The sequence below is a fragment of the Schistocerca nitens genome, chromosome 2, assembly GCF_023898315.1.
Source record: "Schistocerca nitens isolate TAMUIC-IGC-003100 chromosome 2, iqSchNite1.1, whole genome shotgun sequence".
Classification (NCBI taxonomy): Eukaryota; Metazoa; Arthropoda; class Insecta; order Orthoptera; family Acrididae; genus Schistocerca; species Schistocerca nitens.
The window spans coordinates 145,108,239-145,131,725 of record NC_064615.1 but is presented as its reverse complement, the minus strand read 5'-3'; positions in this window follow the sequence as shown (position 1 = coordinate 145,131,725).

The following is a 23,487-nucleotide window of genomic DNA, read 5'->3' as shown; positions in this document are numbered from 1 at the left end:
AAAGGTACAAGGACGCTTACACGGCTGCAGCGACGAAAGAGCTCTACCTAGATACACAGTATGCATAAGACTAGTGCTAGAGCGTGCAGTCGCCCCACTCGGAGGAATATAGGCCCATATTGCTGAAAGATTCCGTAAACAAAGAAGACTGCTCGGTATCGTCACCAAACTGCCACCCACAACTCCCAGCAATGAAGTCTATGAAAACACTGGTACCGAACCACTGCAAACACAAATGGGCAATCCAAGGGCGAGATATAGCTACCATATTCATCAAAAGACCCGACATAGAGAATAAACCCACGATTGGCCACATAGAAAATAGAAAACCCAAATACAGGTACACACCATCATCACGCACAATAGCCCAAAACACAGCCAAATCACTCCTTGACCTGGCCCCAATCCTGCTGCCCTGACTGAAAACACAACACCTGCACACCTGAACTAAACGATCATGATTTAACCACACATGCATGAGCACGGACACGGACACACCCACGTAACGAATTAGCAGAAGAAACCAACAGATCGCATTAATCCCAATAACAATGACCAGTCGACAACTCTGAACATGTCCCTCTCAAGGATCAACTGAAAATGCCAAGGAAAGAGACGCAGCACCATTTATAAAACCAACAACATTATACTGAAACATACTACAATACTACTACTCTCACAACTCCCATATTATATTAGATATTAAAGCATTTGAGGTTCGACGACGACATTGTAATTCTGTCAGAGACAGCAAAGGACGTGGAAGAGCAGCTGAATGGAACAGACAGAGTCTTGAAAGGAGGATATAAGATGACATCAACAAAAGCAAAACGAAGATGATGGAATGTAGTCGAATTAAATCGGGTGGTGCTGCGGGAATTATATTAGAAAATGAGACGCTTAAAGTAGTAAATGAGTTTTGCTATTTGGGGAGCAAAATAGCTGATGATGGTCGAAGTAGAGAGGATATAAAATGTAGACTGGCGATGGCAAGGAAAGCGTTTCTGAAGAAGAGAAATTTGTTAACATCGAGTATAGATTGAAGTGTCAGGAAGTCTTTTCTGAAAGTATTTATATGGAGTTTAGCCATGTATGGAAGTGAAACGCGGACGATAAATAGTTTAGACAAGAAGAGAATAGAAGCTTTTGAAATGTGGTGCTACAGAAGAATGCTGAAGATTAGATGGGTGGATCAGAAAGCTAAGGAGGAGGTACTGAATAGAATTGGAGAGTAGAGAAATTTGTGGCACAACTTGACTAGAAGAATGGATCGGTTGGTAGGGCGTATTCTGAGGCATCAAGGAATCACCAGTTTAGTATTGGAGGGCAGCGTGGAGGGTAAAACTTGTAGAGGGAGACCAAGAGATGAATACACTAAACAGATTCAGAAGGATGTTGGTTGCAGTAGGTACTGGGAGATGAAGAAACTTGCACAGGATAGAGTAGTAAGGAGAGCTGCATCAAACCAGTCGCTGGACCGAAGATCACAACAACAACATTAAAATATATGGACATACAACAACAAAAAATCCTTTACTGTAACTGTATTACGTACTGTTACCTTCACTAACTATCATATCCCATTACCTATGTACAAAGACTTTTATTTCACTAACTAATTTATCAGTTATGTATTTTCCACTGCTATTTATACATATCTATTATTACGACTTCATACCCAAAATGCATATCTTGTAACGAAATTACAAAGAAATATATAAATCAAGCAGTTACAAGAAGTATAAATTGAAATAAGGAATAAATAAAATGTTAAAAACTCTAGGGATGTACAGTGACGCCAGTATGCCGTAAAACAGCCCACGCTCATCACTCAGTTGTGGCAAAAAAGTAACCTTACCCTTTGCCTTACAGAGAGGAATCCTGAAAGCTCTGGTAAGACCCGACCCCCCCCCCCCCTCCCCCAGGGAGAGAATGAAGTGAGGTGGAAAACATCCAAGGACTAGTGTCATGGAGCATCTGAATAAGATAACGAGTCATTTCGTCAAAATATTGTGCGAGAACGGCGCGAAAAACCGGCAGAAGACGCGATCGTTCAACATTTCATCATCGTGCCAATGGTAATCACAACTGATCTGACTCGTGCTCTGAGATATTACAGTGTTCTTGGCAGTACAGGTACGTAAACACCGTCGTTGATGTACACAAAACTAAAAAGTCACAAGGTACTTTTATGTCTTCCTTTGGCTCATCGCCAGTCTTTTACGTCTTCTTTCGCACGCTGTTCGACACTTTAGTGGATACGGGAGCGAAGAACAGATGTCAGTCAGGGACAGAGAATTCAGATAACAATTTATTCAACATATAATACCAAATAGTAATAAATACATAACTTCGTTGCTGAAGTAGAAGCGTCAGTTGGAAACAATAGAGTTGAAGGTAGAAGTAGATACAGATACAAATGATTTTAAATCTGGCACTCTTGAAAGGTGGCTACACTGAGCCACAGCGCCAGAGATCGCTAGAGAGCATTGTTCCGCCGCCTCCACTGGCAGAGTGATTATTGAGATGTCGTAGTGGGCAGTGCTTGTCGAGGACTCGTAGTAGTCAGTTCGTGTTGAGATGTGCTAGTAGGGTGTGCTTTCTGAGATGTGATACTGAAAGGTTCTTGTTGAGATGTGGTAATAGCGAGTCGGTGTGGAGATATATTGTAATGATTAGAGTGATTTTGGTCAATATATGAAGGTAACGAAACTTGATTTATTTTTCATTATTTCCATGTTAAATAATGCGTCATTACAGGTTCAGTCAACAAAGCATCTGGCTTGTGTTATTGTATTAGAGTGTAATTCTGGTTTTCTTGAGTAATTATGGTATTTTTATTTTCTTTAATTAATTCAGTATGAATGATATTTAAAATTTCTTGTGTTATTGAAGAAGAACCGTGCCAGATGCGTACGTTGAGTCATACTTCCACACACAGAACAGTTATACTTGTGCTTTGGTTTCGTAGGTTTTATAGTTGCTGGGGACTTAATCAATTAATTAATTGTGTTAATGAAAATTTCCATTTCATTCTTTGTTGTTGTTCTAAGCAGTCAGATTGCGTAATAATAACAGTCAGGGCCAACCGTTACGAGACTTCGTAATCGGACAGACAGCTACTAAACCGAAAAACTAAAAATATTTGCATTTCATATAATTAAGCCCCCATGCACGTGGCGACCACTGCTTCGGATCGTCCCTTGGAATTCTTCTGATTGTAGAAATAGTAGACAGTAGGATTGTTGTAGTAATTTGTAATTTAGTAATTGTAGTCTATATTGCATGTGTAGATTTGGTAATTGGCATTTTTCTAATGGTATTCTTTAAAATTTAATTTTTGTTGTCTTGTCTATGGGTTTGACAATTTAGTGCAATTATTTCAATTGTTCGATGATCGTGATTGAGGGAAGCATTTCGTGTGAATGATATTGTTGGAGATATAGTGTCATTGTGTGTAATTTTTTTATAGTGACGAGTTTTGTATATTTTGTAAATGATCACGCGATCAATGAAAAAGGCAAAAATGATGGATAGTCAGAATGACGAAATTGTTGACATGGCGAACTCGCCAACACAAGAGAACAGTATGTTGAATAATGAAGTGGAAAACAATGTAATAAGTCGGGAAAATAGTCCGGAACCATTTCAAAATTTTTCTCAATCAGAAAATTCACAGAATCCGAGATTAACGACAGAAGATTCTGGAATAGTATCGAATTCAGATAGCTTTACAGCTATGATGAAGGAAACTGGTTTCGCGGGAAATGTTAGGAGCGAAAGGAATTTCGAACAAGTTAATATGGAGCAGTTGATGAGTGTAATATTAAATTTTCGATCTGAATTTAAAACTGAGATGGGAACAATGGGAACACGGTTAGACTCACAGGGATCACAAATAGGAACAATTAAAACTGAGATAGGAACAATTAGAACTGAGATGGGAACAATGGAAACACGGTTAGATTCACGAATAGGGACTTGTTTCAAAAACATGAAAGATGAATTAAAGAAAGAAATCAGAGAAGAAGTACAACCGATTTTGAATGCTCACAATAATAGATTAATTGCAGTAGAGATCAGACAAAGGGAACAGGATAGAGAACAGGAAGAAAGAGATCGCGTGATAGTACAAAAATTTTCAGAATTATATTTACAACGTGCACACGATAAGGAAGAAATATTTGAGAGAATCGAGGAATCCGTACCAAATGACAGAATAAATAATCTAACACAACAATATGAACAGTTTACTACCAAATGTGTCAACACTGAAACCCGAGTCGCGACACTTACGGAAGACGTAAATAAACAGAAAGAAAAAATAGGTGACTTATCGGAAAGAGTTGAGGAGATTTCAGATAAATTGACAAATCTTAGTTTACATGGGGACAGAGATTCGGATGGTACAGCTCCATTACCATTTGCAGAAACCGAAGAGTATTAGAATATAAATAAGCATGTTGAAAATCAAGGAAAATTTAATGAACGCGTTAAAAGGGAAGTTGAGGCAATACGAAAGCAAGTCAAACAAATCGAAGGCGAAATTATAGGAAAAGATAGTAGAAGAAATTTAGAATCACAGATAGCAGAAGGGTTTGAAGAAAGTAATTTGTTTCATTTACGGGATGCAGCAAGAGAGCGCCAGGCGCGCGAACTTGACAATAATCGACATTCAAACTGGGACAGACGCGGTAGGTCTTTGTCGCCACGAGGCGAAAACTTTGACTATAAACACTTTTTGACTGTTCGGAAATTTAAGATCTTCCGCAATTCTAAGAATGACATACATCCATGTGCATGGTTAGATCAATTTATGTATGCACTCCCACCAAATTGGCCATTAAGTCACAAACTGGAATTTGTGTGTGGATATTTAGAAAACGAACCGGCGACGCGGATGCGCGCACTCATTAGAGATTGTAATAACCTAAATGATTTTTATCATGCATTTCTATCGGCATATTGGTCCGAAAACACGCAAGACAGAGTCAAACACAGTCTTATTATGCAGCGTAATTTCAAACAGTCTGAGTTCCGCACGCCAGCGGAATATTTTGAAGACATGATTCGAAAGAATCAGTTCCTTTCCAACCCTTATAGCCCGACTGAATTAATTCGCATTTGTTTAACTAAGCTGCCACAATCCATAAGACAAATTGCTTTAGCTGGAAGATGTAAAGACGACATTGAGACTTTCAAGACTTTGTTACAAGAACTTGAGTATGACAACGACGACGGGACTTCTTGTAATTTTTTCAGTAACGGTAATCACAATAGATTTTCAGAGAAAAGGGATAGTGATCGGAACGGGCGTTATATGGGTAATTTTGAGAATGACAGACGTAACAGACAGGACAATAGATACCAGCCTTATGACAATAACAGACGTTCTAACAGAAATTACACAGACAATTATAATAACGGTAATTCGTACCGGAATGATCAATCATACGGAAACAGTAATCGGTATCATCAAGACAGAAATTATTCATACAATAATAGAAACTCTTACTACAGAAATAACCAGGGTAGTAGATACAACAATAATTTCAGAAGTGACAGTCGAAATTACACAAGAAGTAGTTATGCAGACAGACAGGAAAACAGAAATTTTAATAACAGACACAACCAAGAATTTGCATCTAACAGACAGGAAGGACCTAATTGGCATCCTCCACGTGACAGAACTTCAGAGAGACAAGTGCAATTAGTAGAAATTGATCCGCGAAATGACGCGAATAATCAAAGACGTGACGCAAACAATCGACAATGACTAGCAGCTTCGGCTTCTGGCAGCAATATAGACGGTTCAGAAAGTAATGACACTTCGACTTTACACTACGTACGACTGGAAGACATGAGAGACATTTTGTTAGACGAAAAGGAAACTAATGTAGACGCATTTTTACATCCTGTTATTGAAGTATGTGTGGGTAAGAATAAGTTCACTGCAGTTTTAGATTCTGGGAGCCCATTGAACGTCATTAGTGAATCAGTTTTTCGTATATGTGAAAGAACTATTGCCTGTCCCGTGTTACCTATTTCTAAAACTACAATTCGAGGAGCGATTTCTGGAAAAGGTGTGGAAGTTAAACAACAGACCAACCTAAATTTCGTTTGTCAAGGATACGAATTGTCTGCTAATTTTATTATTGTTCCATTACTCAGTACACAGATTATATTAGGTATGTAGTTACTTAACACACATAAGGCAATTTTGAACTTTAAAGAAGGAAGTGTGAATTTGACTGTTGCCGGAATGCCGAAATGTTTGAAATTTTTCGAGTGTTTAGCAAGATCTGAATCAGATACAAAATGTTTAAGGTTTCTTACTTCTGATGTTTTCGTTGAGCATTATGACGACAGTGTGTTTATTCATGACAATGACAATAGATACAGAGACGCGATGGAGGATATAATTAGTAGCGAAGAATTAATTAATGAAAAGGTTAAAAAAGCTGAAGTGGCAGATGACGTTGCAAGAGAAGAGCTGCACCATATTTTGACTTCACATGCTACAGTGTTTAGTCATCACACAGGAACTATAGAAGGCTTACAATATTTATTTAAAGTTAAAGAACACACACCATTTCGAGGAAGAACGTATGCTATTCCTTTGGCTTACAGAGACAAGGTTAAGAATGAACTTCAATACATGTTAGATCAGGGCATTGTTGAGCCAGCAGTCAGTCCTTATACCAGCCCATTACACGTTGTTCTTAAAAAGGATGGATCAATTCGTTTGGTTCTGGATTCCAGACAGATAAATAATATTATTATTCCTGAAACTGACCGTCCACAAAATTTAGATGAACTTCTTCAACATTTCCATGGAATTAAAGTTTTATCCACGATTGATATGCGCGCAAGTTTTTGGCAAATAGAACTCCACCCTGATTGTAGAAGATATACTGCCTTTTTAGCCTTTGGTAACTGTTACCAGTTTCGGAAATTACCGTTTGGACTTACTGTATCTTCTGCAGCATTCATTCGTAGCTTAAATGAAATTTTACCTGTTTATCTTCGTGACAATATTACTTCATATGTTGATGATATTCTTATTGCTAAACGGTCTTGGAGTGAGCACAACAAAATTTTGGATTCATTATAACGTATTTTTGCACGAGTTGGCATTGCAGTGAACTTAGAAAAATCTGAATTTGGTCGTTCACAGGTGAAATTTCTCGGTCACATTATTTTTACAGAAGGTATTCTTCCTGATCCAGAGAAACTAGACGCTATTCGTAATTATGCTGTTCCTACCACAAAACGTGATGTTCGTAGTTTCCTTGGTGTCTGTAATTTTCTTAGACGCTTTGTTAGATTGGATGATTTGGCCACACCTCGTTTACACATTTCAGTTATGCGCACTTTGGTCCCAGAAAATGCTTTCGTAAATTACGAGAAAATTGTTACTTCAGTAATATGGAAAAACGTATTCGATCTGTTCTTGCCAAATGCAAATTATGTCAAAAGGCTAAGCCGCCAACAAATTCTCACAGAGCACCGTTGTTTCCTATCATTCCAGCGAAATTAAAGGAGATGACTGCAGTTGATTTGTTCGGTCCAGTGGTTCGATCTACTAATGGTTTTGCGTACATTTTTGTAGCAGTGGAATTGACATCAAAATATGTGTGTTTTACACCTTTACGCAAAGCAACAGCTCGTTCAGTATCTAACGCTTTCATCAAACATTTTCTTAAAGAAGTTGGTCATGTTGATAAGGTTATATCAGATAATGGATCACAGTTTCGCTCTAAAGTTTGGCTTCGTACTCTACGGCGTCGTAAGATTAAACCAATTTTTATTTCACTTTTTCACCCTCAATCTAATGCTTTAGAGAGATGGATGAAGGAAATCAATAAATTGTGCCGTTTTTATTGTCATCAGAATCACAGAACTTGGGATCAGTATCTTCATATTTTTCAAAACATTCTGAATGAACTTCCTAATGACTCAACTTCTTTACCGCCTCTATTGATATTAAAAAATAAAGTACCAACAAATCGCATTTCTGAAATCGTTCCTTTTCCGCCTTCACGGAAACTGCGGCATTCTGAAGTTGTCAACCTGGCTCTACGAAATATTGCGTCTGCGGCTGCTAGAAGAGAGAAATCAGCTAAGCGTCCTGGTCGTTTAAAAATCTTGTCAGTTGGCCAGAAGGTGTTAATTAAGTCCCACCGTTTATCTCATAAAGGGAAAGGCTTATGCCGCAAATTTTTTCTGCTTTATAACGGTCCGTATAGAGTTCGCAAAATTATTCATGATAACACTGTTGAAGTAGAAACTCTTAAATCTCGGCGCTCTAAGGGAATACATCATATATCGAACGTAAAAATTTTTGTAGAATGACATACTTTAGAGAAACTAACAGCTACGTAAACATGCGGAGAATGCAAGAGTACCGCGCTGTGTTTTGGCGGCGGCACATACTCAAAGCAACAGTCAGTCTGCGCGCCGCACAAGGCAGTCGTTGACCGCAAACAATCACTTCCTACGTCACGCGCCTACAGCTGATCGAGCGCTCAGTGCGAATGCACTGACAGACGTAAATAAATACACAGTTTAATTTCTCCGAATAAATTCTGTATAAAGCTATGATGACTTCATAAATTATGTTATTAACGTTCAGTATTTTTCAGGATACGGTTGTGTAAAATATTTAAGACCTTCAGGTAAATTCTGTGCGTGTCCGACGTTAAGACGACTTGCTTTGGAGAAAATTTTCAGGAAGAAGGTCATTTCGAAGAAGAAAGTAATAAACAAAAAAAGGTAACGGTTAATTGAGTTTATTTTTCAGGTAACATAATTCCACTTAGGTACGTACTTTAGACGTAATTTGCTGCTCGCGATTACGTGACTCATACTTTGTGCTAATTTCATGTTCTATGAATTTACTTGTGAAGCGACGTGCTTGCGCACATTAACTGATTTTGACAATGATTGACTAATGAACAGGGTTGTTATTTGTATATATTATGCATCGCTTGGCTGCTATGCTTTTTCACTAATGATATATTTTTTTATTATGTGCCTGCTGTGCTTATTTATTTAAATTATAATTGTCACCTGATTAATTGTGCTAATGTGGTTAGATATGTAAGTTATACTTTATGATTTATCTGCTTGCGCCTTCATGGGTACTTATTAAGATTACATATGAGCATTTATTTGCTTATGTCGATGTGATGCTAATGACCTGTTTATTGTGTAAGGCATGTTTGCTGCTGTGCGTATGGATTGCATATTTACACATTTCTGTTTTGTTGTCATAACTACTCTTCAATTTAGTATATAGAAATGCTGATATACTGTGTACGAACATAGAGTTTAGGTTACACTGTGGTAGTAATTATAGATTGTTCGCTTGGCAGAGCCTCGTTGTAGGAATTGTGCTGCATCCACTTGTTGACATTCTGTTCTCTACTGGTATATTTACTCGCTATTGCATGTTTTGCTTACGCTTAGTGCCTTATATTTTAAGATAAGAAAATGAACTGCAGTAATTCTACGAACGACATTGGTGCAAGAAAGTCATAGAAGTCACATGAGCTGAGGTTTTAGGGAAGCTGTATAAATTTATGTTACCAGGAAGGAAGCTAACGACATGACATACCAAAACTAGGTTTAGACCATTGACAGTATTAAACTGCATTTTTCGTGAGCAATTGAAATAGGAAGTGACACTTGACACAAAAAATACTCCACATGTTTGCTTCTGCTATGATTCTTGAAGTGGTGTACACACTGTGAAATATTATGATCATTCACACTCCGTAATCGTACTTAATTACTGAGAGTTATTCGAACTAAAGTCTGTTAGCGGTCATGTATGCATTTCTTTTATTTAGTGATGGACAAGGAACCAAAATGTATCTTATAATTTATTATGAGTAGAAAATTTGGGTCAGATGGATTACACAGAGGTTGTGTGAGGACACTGTGTCTTCGGATTGTATGGGATGATGAATTGAAGTTGCACTAGGATTTTGTCTGTACTTGTTCGAGGAGACTGACTAGAGGAAAGAGTTGTTATGGAAGTGAAATGATATTGGTGCTGAGGTTTATATGTATTGACGTATTATTGAGGTATTGAGATTGGGTGAAGTTGATGATTATTGGAGTTTTGGTGGATAAGAGGTAAAGTAAGTGAGGAAGATTAAGTGATGATGATTGGAGTTTTGGTGGATAAGAGGTAAAGTAAGTGAGGAGCATATTCTTTTTGTTGGTCCATATGGAACAAGGAGGATGAAGATGGCAGACTAGAACACCCAAGTAGAAAGAAGATTGCCTACACACACACTTTGTTAAATCAATAAGCAGTATACACTTTTTTTTGAAGAGAGGAAGTATTTGCATATTTTGGCTCACTGACAGTTGTTCAGCAACAGAACAATTTGATCTGGCTTGGCAAACATTGGTCTTGACATGATGACTATGACGTTGACTAACTATTATTGACTGTTATAAATTGCTGCCACTATTACTTGATACACATGATGAACATAAAATTTTGACAGAATTGCATTTACACAGTTAACACTATTCAATTACACAGTAGCACTAATGTGGATGAAAGATGAGTGAGTGTGTTTTGTGTGTTTTCCTTTTATAATCCCAGAGAAGTGATCCCAACCTATCTCCTAAATATTATTTCACTTGTTTGTTGTGGCTTGCACTGACACCCATAAATATTGTAGGTTAACTGTTATTGTGTACTGTAATAGTTAATGTGACAATTACCTGATATCATTTGTGTGTTTATTATGATTTGTATGTTTAGTGTAAGAGCATTGATTATATTTTGTTAAAGAAATTGTATGTGCATTCAAACTATTGTTCATGACTGAACTGTCTCAGTAGTTATGGTGAATAGTATGGACTGTTACTTGCACCTTTTCTACATGATTGGTGCTACAAGGATATATTTAATTTCTGCTGATGAACTGTGTGATCAGTGATTGTAAAAAAATTATGGACTGTTACTTGTACCTTTTCTACAATATTGGTGCCACTAGGACATGTTTAATTTCTGCTTATAAACTCTGATGAACAGTGTGATCAGTGACAGTGTATTTTATGGAACTGCTTCTGCTGAGAAATGTGACTTGTTGCTGTGTGTACCTGCTCAACATTGTTGGGTACCACTGATGGACTGCTTCTACTGAAATGGTGTTACTTGTTGATGTCTGCACCTGCTCAACATTGCTGGGTGCCACTGATGGACTGTTTCTACTGAAAAGATGTCACCTGTTGCTGTGTGTACCTACTCAACATTGCTGGGTACCACTGATGGACTGTTTCTACTGAAAAGATGTCACCTGTTGCTGTGTGTACCTGCTCAACATTGCTGGGTGCCACTGATGGACTGCTTCTACTGAAAAGATGTCACCTGTTGATGTCTGCACCTACTCAACATTGCTGGGTGCCACTGATGGATTGCTTCTACTGAAATGAAGTCACCTGTTGCTGTGTGCACCTGATCAACATTGCTCGTGCCACTAATGGACTGCTTCTACTGAAATGGTGTTACTTGTTGGTGTCTGCACCTACTCAACATTGCTGGGTGCCACTGATGGACTGCTTCTAGTGAAAAGATGTGACCTGTTGATGTCTGCACCTGCTCAACATTGCTGGGTGCCACTGATGGATTGCTTCTACTGAAATGAAGTCACCTGTTGCTGTGTGCACCTGATCAACATTGCGGGTGCCACTGATGGACTGCTTCTATTGAAAAAATGTTACTTGTTGGTATTTGCACCTGTTGACCATTGCTGGGTGCTACTGCTGGAACTGTCAACCGCTTATTCTTGGGCTATGGAAAGCGTTTATGTGAATATTTGTATAAACTGATTTTTTGTGTATTACTGTTTATGGAAAGTTATGAGACTCTTACCTGCACATATTCGTCATTGCTGACGCTATTGATTGAACTGTTTAACCACATAATACTTGTATAAACTGTTATGTAAAGTCACATGTATGAAAGAATTTGTATTGCTTACTGTATTATATATAATAGGTTATTGAAAGGTCAGTGCAAAGCCAAAATTTTATCTAGTTATATGATATTTACGTATTAATATTATCTTTTATTTTTGTCTATATTTTTTTGACGAATTTGGTGGTATTTTCACCACCAATGCTGGCAAAAATACCATCAAATTCTAGCCGTGGAGGAAGGGCATATGAAAGGTGGCTACACTGAGCCACAGCGCCAGAGATCGCTAGAGAGCATTGTTCCGCCGCCTCCACTGGCAGAGTGATTATTGAGATGTCGTAGTGGGCAGTGCTTGTCGAGGACTCGTAGTAGTCAGTTCGTGTTGAGATGTGCTAGTAGGGTGTGCTTTCTGAGATGTGATACTGAAAGGTTCTTGTTGAGATGTGGTAATAGCGAGTCGGTGTGGAGATATATTGTAATGATTAGAGTGATTTTGGTCAATATATGAAGGTAACGAAACTTGATTTATTTTTCATTATTTCCATGTTAAATAATGCGTCATTACAGGTTCAGTCAACAAAGCATCTGGCTTGTGTTATTGTATTAGAGTGTAGTTCTGGTTTTCTTGAGTAATTATGGTATTTTTATTTTCTTTAATTAATTCAGTATGAATGATATTTAAAATTTCTTGTGTTATTGAAGGAGAACCGTGCCAGATGCGTACGTTGAGTCATACTTCCACACACAGAACAGTTATACTTGTGCTTTGGTTTCGTAGGTTTTATAGTTGCTGGGGACTTAATTAATTAATTAATTGTGTTAATGAAAATTTCCATTTCATTCTTTGTTGTTGTTCTAAGCAGTCAGATTGCGTAATAATAACAGTCAGGGCCAACCGTTACGAGACTTCGTAATCGGACAGACAGCTACTAAACCGAAAAACTAAAAATATTTGCATTTCATATAATTAAGCCCCCATGCACTCTTCAGTACAATGTCAGTTCAGAAAATGTCTAGTACTGGCCACTATGAACCAGGAAACACACAAAATGAGTTCAGTGATTGAATGTTCGAATTTAAGTACACCCACCGTTGGAGCTCTGGAGAGGGAATGCTTGCATTTCTTTGGCAGCGGAGCAATCGTTTGTGGCAGCACCCTTATGCCGATGCGGCGGGTGTATGAAACGTGGCGGCCTAGGTTACCCGTATTTGAAAATGCGCCGGTGCCGTAGGCGTTAGGTCAGGCGACGTGGTGCAGGGAAAGGAGGGGGAGCGGAGGGGGTAAGGGAACAGAGCCACATCATTTTCACCACGACGTTCAATCCACCGATGCGGAAGTTAATTTTTTAGGTAGCAGACGAACAACGATGTTCCAATGAGGGGTCTCCCCGTATTGTTGGAAGATGAAATTCTCGGGTATTTGATTTTTATGTTATTGCTTACGACCTGATATTTCTGAACAGCATAAGGAAAGTCACCTCACCCTCTCCGCAGTTCCATCTGGGACAACTGGTCAAGCGGTACTTTTCTGTTGACACAGGTAAAATACTCTGTTTACGTTGCGGTTCTTTTCCATAATTCGCTCTGAAAGCACACTGAATTGTTGTAACAGATAAAAGTCTCGTATTTTTCAACACACAGAAACTGTTATCGTACTGTCAACTGACGGACACAGTGCAAACTTAATGAGTTTACGCACCTGTTCATGTACAGACATACACAAGTTGAGCACTCTGCGTGGGTCTGGCCAGTAGTTACGTCATTTCTACTAGTCCTTCGCCTCCTTCTCCTTCTCCGTGTCCAGCTCCTCTGCCACCCTCACTGTCCATCATTTTCTCCCTCTCTGACCATCTTCTCCACACTCCATTCTGTGTCCAACTCCTCCTGCCCCTCTCTCTGTACATCTCCTACTCTCCCCCCGCCCCCTTCCCCTTTCTCTGCCCATCTCCTCCTCCATCTCTCTCCGTCTATCTCCTCCTTTTCTCATATCTTCTTAACTATGTATTGCACTATAACATAGTTCTGTAGACACATTCAGCAGCACATATGGGTACTGCCTGCCGAATAAGTTGTGAACAGAATTAGTAGAAAAGAAGGAATAAAAGTATACATCTTGCTGTCGTGCCTGATGCAACTATGCAACTATGAACTGCGAAAATGTAATAAGCGATCAGATTTTTTCCTTTCATCATTTATTTGGGGTTGTCAGCAAAAAAAATTTTCGTCAAGGTTTTAAACCATACGTGAAGTTTGATGCAAGTCGTAAAGTGATCTCGTTCTCAAACACTGGACGATTAAAATCTTGGTGTTCGCGCATCGTAGCCGGCACGGCTTTCCCGCCATCCCTTCACACGTTTGATAGGTGGTCACAGCGATTCTTTCCAGATAGTAACCGATATGTGCACTAAGTCTGGTTGAAATCGGTCCACCGATTTCGGAGGATATGTGGAACATACAAAAACATATACATGTTTGGAACATCTACGGCTATCCTTTTTTTGTAATTCCATTTTGATGAATGTACTGTGCCCCTGGCTAGTCGGAAGCTACCCTTGAAAACGCAAAAGAAAAATCCATGTGGTAGTTTTTGAGATTAGCGTGTTCAGACAGACAGACCGACGAGAAAGTTTTAGTAAAGCTTTAATCCACGGTATATTCCTTTCTCGTCATCATATTTTGATGAACGTAAGTTTGTATGGTGTTCCAAACAATGCTCAAGTTCCCTGCGAAAACCCCATGAAAATTCGTCTAGCAGTTTTGGGATTAGTCTATTCTAAGACAGACGGACAAGACGGTTTTACTGATTTATAGTTTGGAAAATATAGAAGTTTGATAACGAACGAATCACTTATGGGAGCCATGCATAACATCTAACTGTAGGATAAAATAGTGCATGTGTATGTCGTAAAAAAGTTACACTAACGTAAAGAAATCATAATACCAAAAAGGAGTTGTGCAACATAAATGAATGTTGGTAGTTGTGATTCCACATCTGAAAGATGATGTCTATTCACATTTCATGCCAGTCGCGTAAGAGCGACGCTAGAAGCGCCACTATGGGGATACAAATTATGTTCTCTTTAAATACAGGCTGTAACGAACGTGGGCGTTAGTTACCTTTGGGATTGGACGTGGTGAATTGATTTTAGCTAAGACGAGGTAACAAAGACGCAATTGTAACACCTCACTGAGTTTAAAAGAGGTCCTGTAATACTGCTATGAGAAGCTGGGTGTTTCTTACGATATTTCAGAAAGAACTGGCAGGAATGTAGACACAGTTTCTGGCTGCGGTGGTCACGAGAACGTACAATTGCAAGAAGACAGTGCTCCAGACCGCCACGTGGCACTACCCAGAGAGAAGACCATCATGTTTGGCGTACGGCTCTGGCGCAGCGTACTGCACTTGCAGCAGCATTTTGAGAAGCAGCTGGCACCTCAGTGACACAACGAACTATTGCAGCTCCGAGGCAAACACCCTGTAGCGTGCACTCCACTGACAGCAAACCATCGCCATTCGCAACTTCAGTGGTGCCAAGCGAGACTTCACTGGAGAAGAGGGTGGATGTCTGTTGTGTTGTCCGACGAAAAGTGGTTCTGCCTCGGTGCCAGTGATGGCCGTGTGTTGGTTAGAAATAGGCCAGTTGACGGACTGCAAACAACCTGTCTGTGTTTCGGACACACTGGACTTAGCTATAGAGTTACGCACTGGTGTGCTATTACGTATGACAGCAGTGATCACGCTCGTGGTTATCGCACACATCCTGACTGGAAATCCGTACGTCGGTCTGGTGATTCTACCTGTTGAAGTGCCATTCATGAATAGCATTCCAGGGGGCGTTTCCTTACAGGATGAAGCTCGCCCACATACCGCTATTGTAACACAGCACGCTATACAGAGTGTCGAAATGTTTCCTTGGCCAGTTCAGTCACCAAATCTGCCTCCAATCAAGTACATGTGAGACATTATAGGACGACAACTCCAGCGTCATCCACAAAAATTATTAACTATCCGTATATTGACCGATCGAGTGCAACATTGTAACGTTGTTACTTTAATTTGCTATGAAAGCGGTACTGATGGACAATAAAAGCAGGTTAAAGCTGTGAGCTGTCTGGGGAAGTTAACCATGCATTACTGAGCAACTGTTTCACCAGGCATCCAGTCTAGCTTACCGAATTACCAACCAGACTAACATTAATTATAACCTTTTAATAGTGGTGGTGGTGGTGGTGGTAGGTGTTTAACGTCCCGTCGACAACGAGGTCATTAGAGACGGAGCGCAAGCTCGGGTTAGGGAAGGATTGGGAAGGAAATCGGCCGTGCCCTTTCAAAGGAACCATCCCGGCATTTGCCTGAAACGATTTAGGGAAATCACGGAAAACCTAAATCAGGATGGATGGAGACGGGATTGAACCGTCGTCCTCCCGAATGCGAGTCCAGTGGGCTAACCACTGCGCCACCTCGCTCGGATTTTAATAGCCATACGACAACCGGTGATATATATATATATATATATATATATATATATATATATATATATATATATATATAAAAGAGAATGTAAATAAAAAGAAATAAATCAGTTTATATTTGGAAATTTATTTTAACATTGATCATTGAAATTTCAGCATATTAAATGTGAGTCATAACTAAGCTGGTGCCCTATTTAGGACAGTGAAAATGTGAGTTTGTAGTCTTACGGAACACATCAAATAGGGAGCCAAGATTGGGAGACTACATACAACACTGCATTCATAAAATAACACACAAAGAACGTTGAAACATATGCAAGAGGAAATTAACCACAACCAACCGATTCAATTTTCACCGAAAGAAGTTACGTTCGTAGCGCAGCGCAATCCTGTCCGTCATGTAATTACCACACACTGGTATACTAAATTCATACTAACTCTCTGAAATCTTCCCGAAAAGAATAGCTGAGGGCTACGTTGATGCTTTCACCACATGCTTCACGTGGTCAACTTGGTTTACACAAACAGTGTAACTCCACAATAATTTTGATAATTAAAATAAATTACATCGAAAGGCAATTTACTAAAGAAAAACCTTGAACTGGTTACTATCGTCTTACTACTAACCTGATGGGTCAAACAGTTATATAAGCACGTGGTACTGGTCTCGCAAAGTACACCCCACGTGGGTTGAACATAAAGAAAAGTTGCTATATTGAAAAATATTGTCAAGACGAGATGTTATAATCACACAAGCATTCGCATTTAAGATTGATGATCTTAGTTAGAGTTACTGGTCAACACGTGGTTCCACTTTACTCAGAAAGTAGTGACAAAGCAACTACCGGAAGATATTCTGAACTTCACACGCGAATTACACTGCGTTGCAATTTAAGATAACATTAGATATTTTAGACATAAACCTGAAATAAAGGTGATTAAATTTTCAGTTAGGCTGAACTTAAGAAATCCATTGTCCTGCGGACTTAGCAGACACGCGCTTAGCCGGAGATCTTACCACTTCAAACGCTCGCCGCGGACAGACTGACCTGCGCTCCTACCAGATACAAACGGAAGTGACCAGAGAGACAGCTTCCTATGCCAACATGACAAGGGACGGACAGAAACATGCTAAGAATGGAAACGTCTCTGCTTTTAGAAAGCGTAGCTACCTGTTCCGACGTTGGCCCTACTGTTCTCTAGCAGACAGGCTTGTCTGCCACCCTCAAGCATGCAACTAGAAACACATTTGCTCATTCATCCTCTCACACAGAAGGGAAGGGGGATGACAGTATCTTATCATATACCGTATATAAAAGAAAGCGGATGTAGGTTCCGTATGAGACTGTGTGACATGAATTACATATAAACTGTGTTTTAAAGTGTAGTAGTGTGACAGATCGTTCTTGTTTATGTGTAAAAGTAACACGTTTCACTGCTCAGTCTCCTCCCAGATAGTCAGAAATACCACAGTAAATTTAGAAGAGGAATTTATGTCGTAAATGACAACAGATTTAAGAAATTAACATGAAAGGAATCCGACAGAGACCTTTCAACATCCATGGAACCCCACCCCACAAACTGACATCCGGCACCTGTATAATACAATGATAGCAAGTTTGCATGCTGGCATACAACACTCTGGCGGTTACACCGATTATTAATGTACCAGCATTCCACGTTTGCAATGTTAATTACTTAAATATGTTACCTAGAGAAATGAATTAGCTAAATTTTACTCCCCTACATTAATTAATATTTTGCGAAATTTTTCGTCAGTATATTACTTTTTTGAAGAAAACTGTAGTGCTACAAATTCCCTACCAACTAAAATTAAAGACGTATCTGTCCCTGCTAATAGCAGAAATGAATCACTTGACATCGATAATTTATTGAGTAACGTTCCCATTCAAGACACTATTCAGATCTTTAGAGAGAATCTTCTCAAGTACAGAAAAGGCACTCTACAGGAACTATATGAAGGGCTTATTTCAGTAGTGGTACAAGTCCATTTTTGTTCATTTTGAGATACAGAGTACTAAAGTTAAACGAGCGCTGAAAAATCTGCATTTGAGATACCAGAAATATTCAAGCATATGGCTTCTTGCTGGAGATGAATCTTTCTTTTTGTTTGTTCGCATAAAAAATTTCTGAACCATTATAAACAGAAAAGCGGAGGTAATGGATCTGTACCACTATTGAAATAAGCCCTTCATATGTTATCATTAGCTTATTACATGTGCTTCTCTCCTATAATTGTTTCAAGTTCCATGACGAGATATTTTCAAAAACCTAAGGCACTGCTATGGGCAATTGCACAGCGAGTAGACTCACTAACATTAATGTCAATCATCTTCATCATCATCGTCGTCATCAGTGTTCTGCCTAAAGGCAGGTTTCCACAAGGTAGTTCTCCAGGCTGTCCGGTCTTCTGCCATCCTCTTCCGGTCTGCATAATTTCCTCTTCCCTTTATGCCGTCTACCACCTTGTATCTCCTTCTCCCTCTCAGTCTTCTCCCACAAACCAATCCTTCCAAAGCATCTACTAGCAAGCACTCCCTTCTCAATGAGTGTCCCAAACAGTTATTTTTCCTTTCCCTTACAAACTTCAGCAGACATCTTCTCTCACCAACCCTTTCCAATACTCTTTCATTACTCACTCTTTCCATCCGGCTTATTCTCTCCAATCTCGTCCACATCCAAATCTCACATGCTTCTAACCTTTTTTCATCCTCTCGTCTCAGTGTCCATGTTTCTGCCCCATATAGTGCCACACTCCAGACAAAACATTTGCCCAGCCTTTTCCTTAGTTCTTTATCTAATTTTCCACATAAAAGTCTCCTCTTTCTGCTGAATTCCTCCTTCGCTATGGCAATTCGAGTTTTAGCTCCTGGTGACATCTCAAGTCTTCAGTTATTGTGCTTCCGAGATATTTAAATTCACATACTTGGCTAATGGTAGACTGTCCTATTTTAATACTGGACAGTGTGCGTCTTGTACTGATGACCATACTCTTTGTTTTTGCTGTATTTATTTGCGTCCCATATTCCACACAAGCTTCATTCAGATCTTTGAGCATGTTATTCACTGTCCGCTCACTTTCTGCCAGTAATACCATGTCATCAGGAAATCTTATACATTCTATTCTCTTTCCACCAATACATATTCCTCTTTTCCCATCTAAGCTTTTCGAAATAATCTCTTCAAGGTATACGTTAAACAACAGTGGGGAAAGGCAACAACCTTGTCTAACACCTCGTCCAATGCTGCTTCCTTCTGACATTTCATTTCCAATCCTTATCCTTACTTTCTGGTGTAAATATAGATTCTGTATCAGCCGTCTCTCTTTCCAATCTACTCCTTTCCTCTTCAAGATATCGATCAGCTTGTACCACCGAACTCTGTCAAAAGCCTTTTCTAAATCTATAAAAACACCAAAGATTTGTCTACCCTTTTCCATATATCTTTCCCCTATAGTTCTTAGCAGGCCAATAGCATCTCTTGTTCCTTTTCCTCTTCTAAATCCGAACTGCTCCTCTGCAATCCCTCTATCCAGCTTGCCATATAACCTGCTATTCAAGACTCTCAGTAAGACTTAAGCTGCATGAGAAATTATACTGATGGTCCGGTGCTCTTCACATTTTTTAGTGTTTCTCTTTTTCTCTATTGGTATCATAACTGTTGCAAAGAAGTCCTCAGGCCATTCCCCTTTGTCATATATCTCGTTACAGAGGTAGACTTTTTCTTTTCTTGCGAATCATGTTGAAGGCTAGTTTTTTTTTTAAACAATTCCCTATTACAGGTAGGAAAACTGTATTGTAATAGATACGTGGATGAGACGTTTGTGCATTTTACACGGCCACTTAATGACACTGACGTTATGTTAGTCCAGCTCAACAGCATGAGTGTCAAGATTGATTTCTCTGTGAATTTGGGGTTTGACTGTTACGAAAAATAAGCCAGGAGGAAAAAAGCGGATAAATGAATCTTTATGTTTCTAGTCCAGATCAGAAGAGATAAATTTTTTTGTGTTGTGTGCCGGGTCCTCGCGTAGGTGATCGAGAATCGCCGCGTGCAGCGTCCCGTGTCCCCTGTACGTCCCGTGGCTGGGCTGCCGATGTCGGGTCGCCCGGTCCATTAGGCGCCGACAGCCGCCCGCCGGGCCCATTCCGTAGCGGCAGCGGAGCGGTCCCTGACCTTTTGCGAAGCCCCACAAGGACCCCGGCTTTCTCCTCTCTTTTCCCTCCGCTTTCCACGAAATGCTTACCAGGAGCAAACAGCAAGATCCGGCGTTTCCTGCTGCTGAAGTGTTCAGCTCCCCAGTGAAACGGTCAAGCGTCTTAAAGAAAAAGGTACTTACCAAGCAAAATAAAAAATAATAGGAAACAGGTTTTAATGCAGATCTCAAGGAACAAATTTGTCGCCAAATACGGTGTAGTAGTTGTAAGAGGTCCATGATTATGGAATTTGTTGCCAGCGCACTCGAGCAGATGTAATTTCGATGGACTGCTCACGCGCTGCCTGTGATATGTAAGCTGTAAGAGAATCTGAGACCAAAGAGAACTGGACAGAGCTCTTGTATGCTCGACCCTGTACTGACCTCACTGTGAGGGCGCTGCTGTACTGAGAAGGAGGCGTGGTCTTCTGGAGTGCCTCCCATACGTTGTTGTGATTTGCAGCGAGCCCTCGATAACATCTTTGGTACCGATTCACGTTGCTGATTTTGATGTGGCTGTATATATCAAGCTGCAGTTTTTCTCTATTTCCTTCATTTTCCCTCCCTTTTTCCTCTATGTGTATTTTATGAAGCGCATCCAGAAAGTAAGTTTCCTTATCTTAAAAAAAAAAAAGAATTATAGTCACATAGAACAACTTTATTGGCACCATGTACAGCAATGTTTGACCTGTTATTCGACATAGTCACAAAAAGAACTGAATGACTTGTCACATCGTCGTGTCAGCTTTTGTATGCCTATGCCATAGAATTCTGCTGTAATGCTCTTGCCTTGTACAAAGATGTTCAGCATAGTATTCAAATTCGTTTTCGCTATTTTATAATAAAAACTATTCGTGCTTACAGGATCAGATAATACTATTTCTCAGTAATGTTTCCACGCTGCCCTATTACTTTTCTGAGAGCCATTTTATCTACTCTTGCTTATCGGGTGGAATGCATGAGAGTAGCCTGCCCAGTAAAAAAAAAGAAAATTGTTTTGTTCATGACCCTAAACACAAGAAATTTCTTGAGCAATTATGTTGCACAGTGGCTTAGGATTCCTGTTGCAGCGTATGTGTTGTTATATCTTTTTAAACTGTATTTTATAGCGCCTGTTTTACCGTAGTGATACTTTATAATTATGGTTGTTGTGTGGATGAGGTGAGCCGTGAAGTTGTAGCGTCCAATGACATTTTTATTCAGTTTTACTGTTGTGCCTTTCCTCTATTGCAAGCACCCACCTGCCGGGCATGTAGCGTGAGTGTATTGTCCTCATTTGATAATGTTTTTACTAGTGAGCTGTAATTATTTCTGTAATTAATTTTTTTCGATTGTGTAAAGAGAATATATAGTCCTCTATCATAGGTGTTCAATAAAGCAAACTTTTCGTATAAATTTATTGTACATGCTCTTTTATAAAAAGTAAACTAAGTTTTCATGTTACTTGACGTGCAGCAGCCACTTCTAGCTGGTTTCGGTGGAGGCATGTCTCTTGCCGCTGCACGGTAGTTTAATTAACTCTCCCTTCATGTACAGTATGTGCGCTGCATAGTGTTCTTTACACACTATAATTTTATCTGTTTGTCGAAGCCGAAGTGCCCAATGATTTTGACTGCATCATCACTTGTAATGGCGTGATATGTGTAATGCAACACATTTCTACTCAAGTAGGGATATGTTGGTGAGTTGTTTTGTAGTGTTTTCTGCTCTACAGGCATATAGTACGTGTGCAAATTAGGCTACATCTGTGTGCTTATATTTTTCTAGGTTCGAAGATGATAATTACCGACCGAAACTAATAGCCTAATACTAATGAACATTGTGATCCAAGACCGAAATTATAGTGAAGTGAATGAAACAAATTTGCGACGTAAGAATGTTTTGATTTCCGCATAGTCTCAGACATTCGGTCGTTGTTCTCTTGAAGCGGGTCTTCCCATTACTGTCGGTAAATCTCCGTAAAAGTAATTTCTAGGTAAAAGAAAGCTACTAATACGGAACATCGGCTTTAATTTAGAAATGGAGGTATGGGAGTGTGCGTATGGAGCACAGAATTCTGCGGAAATGAATCACATACTGTGGTTAAACAGTGAAAGAAGATTTTCTTAGCATTTGGGATGTGATACTACAGAAGGATGTTGAAAGGTAGGTGGAATGATGGGGTAATAAATGATTAGGTTGTCCACGGAATCGACAGATATATAAAAGTTGTTCGCAGTGAAATTTTCACCCGTACAAAAACTGTGAAACGAGTACATCCAGCAAACCATGAAGGACGTACGGTGACACAGTTACTTTTAGATGAGAAGGTTGATAGAGGAGGAATTCGCGGAGCAGAGCGTCAGTCCAGTCAGAAGACTGATGATTAAAGGAAAGGAGCTTTCAAATTGTGAAGAAAAATTTATAGTAGTACTGTACATGACAGTGCATAATGCCAAACTCTGCAATTTAGATTCTACTGCCGCTGTAAGATTGTTACAGATTGAAACTACGAATAGTCAAGGCAGATTAAAACTGTACGTTGGACCGAACGCAAACCAGGAACCTTGTATTTATCAGAGAATGACTCGAGGATTGAGATATACAAACACCAGTCACTATCGGTCGTCAAACATTTACCTCCTCAAAACCAATCTCCTGCATTTGTTTGTACTAGTCCGTTTCTTATGCCAAACTTGCTTCGTCAAACATGCTTTACTTTCGCCTCCAAAAAACATAAAACACTTCACTTCGTCCACTTTATCAGTTTTGATGTTTGCCATGAGTTAGTGAGCAGTGAATTGACAATCATAGTTGGCCGCATCAAACCAGTCCAAAGACGAAAAAATATTATAAACTATCGTGTTACTACTAT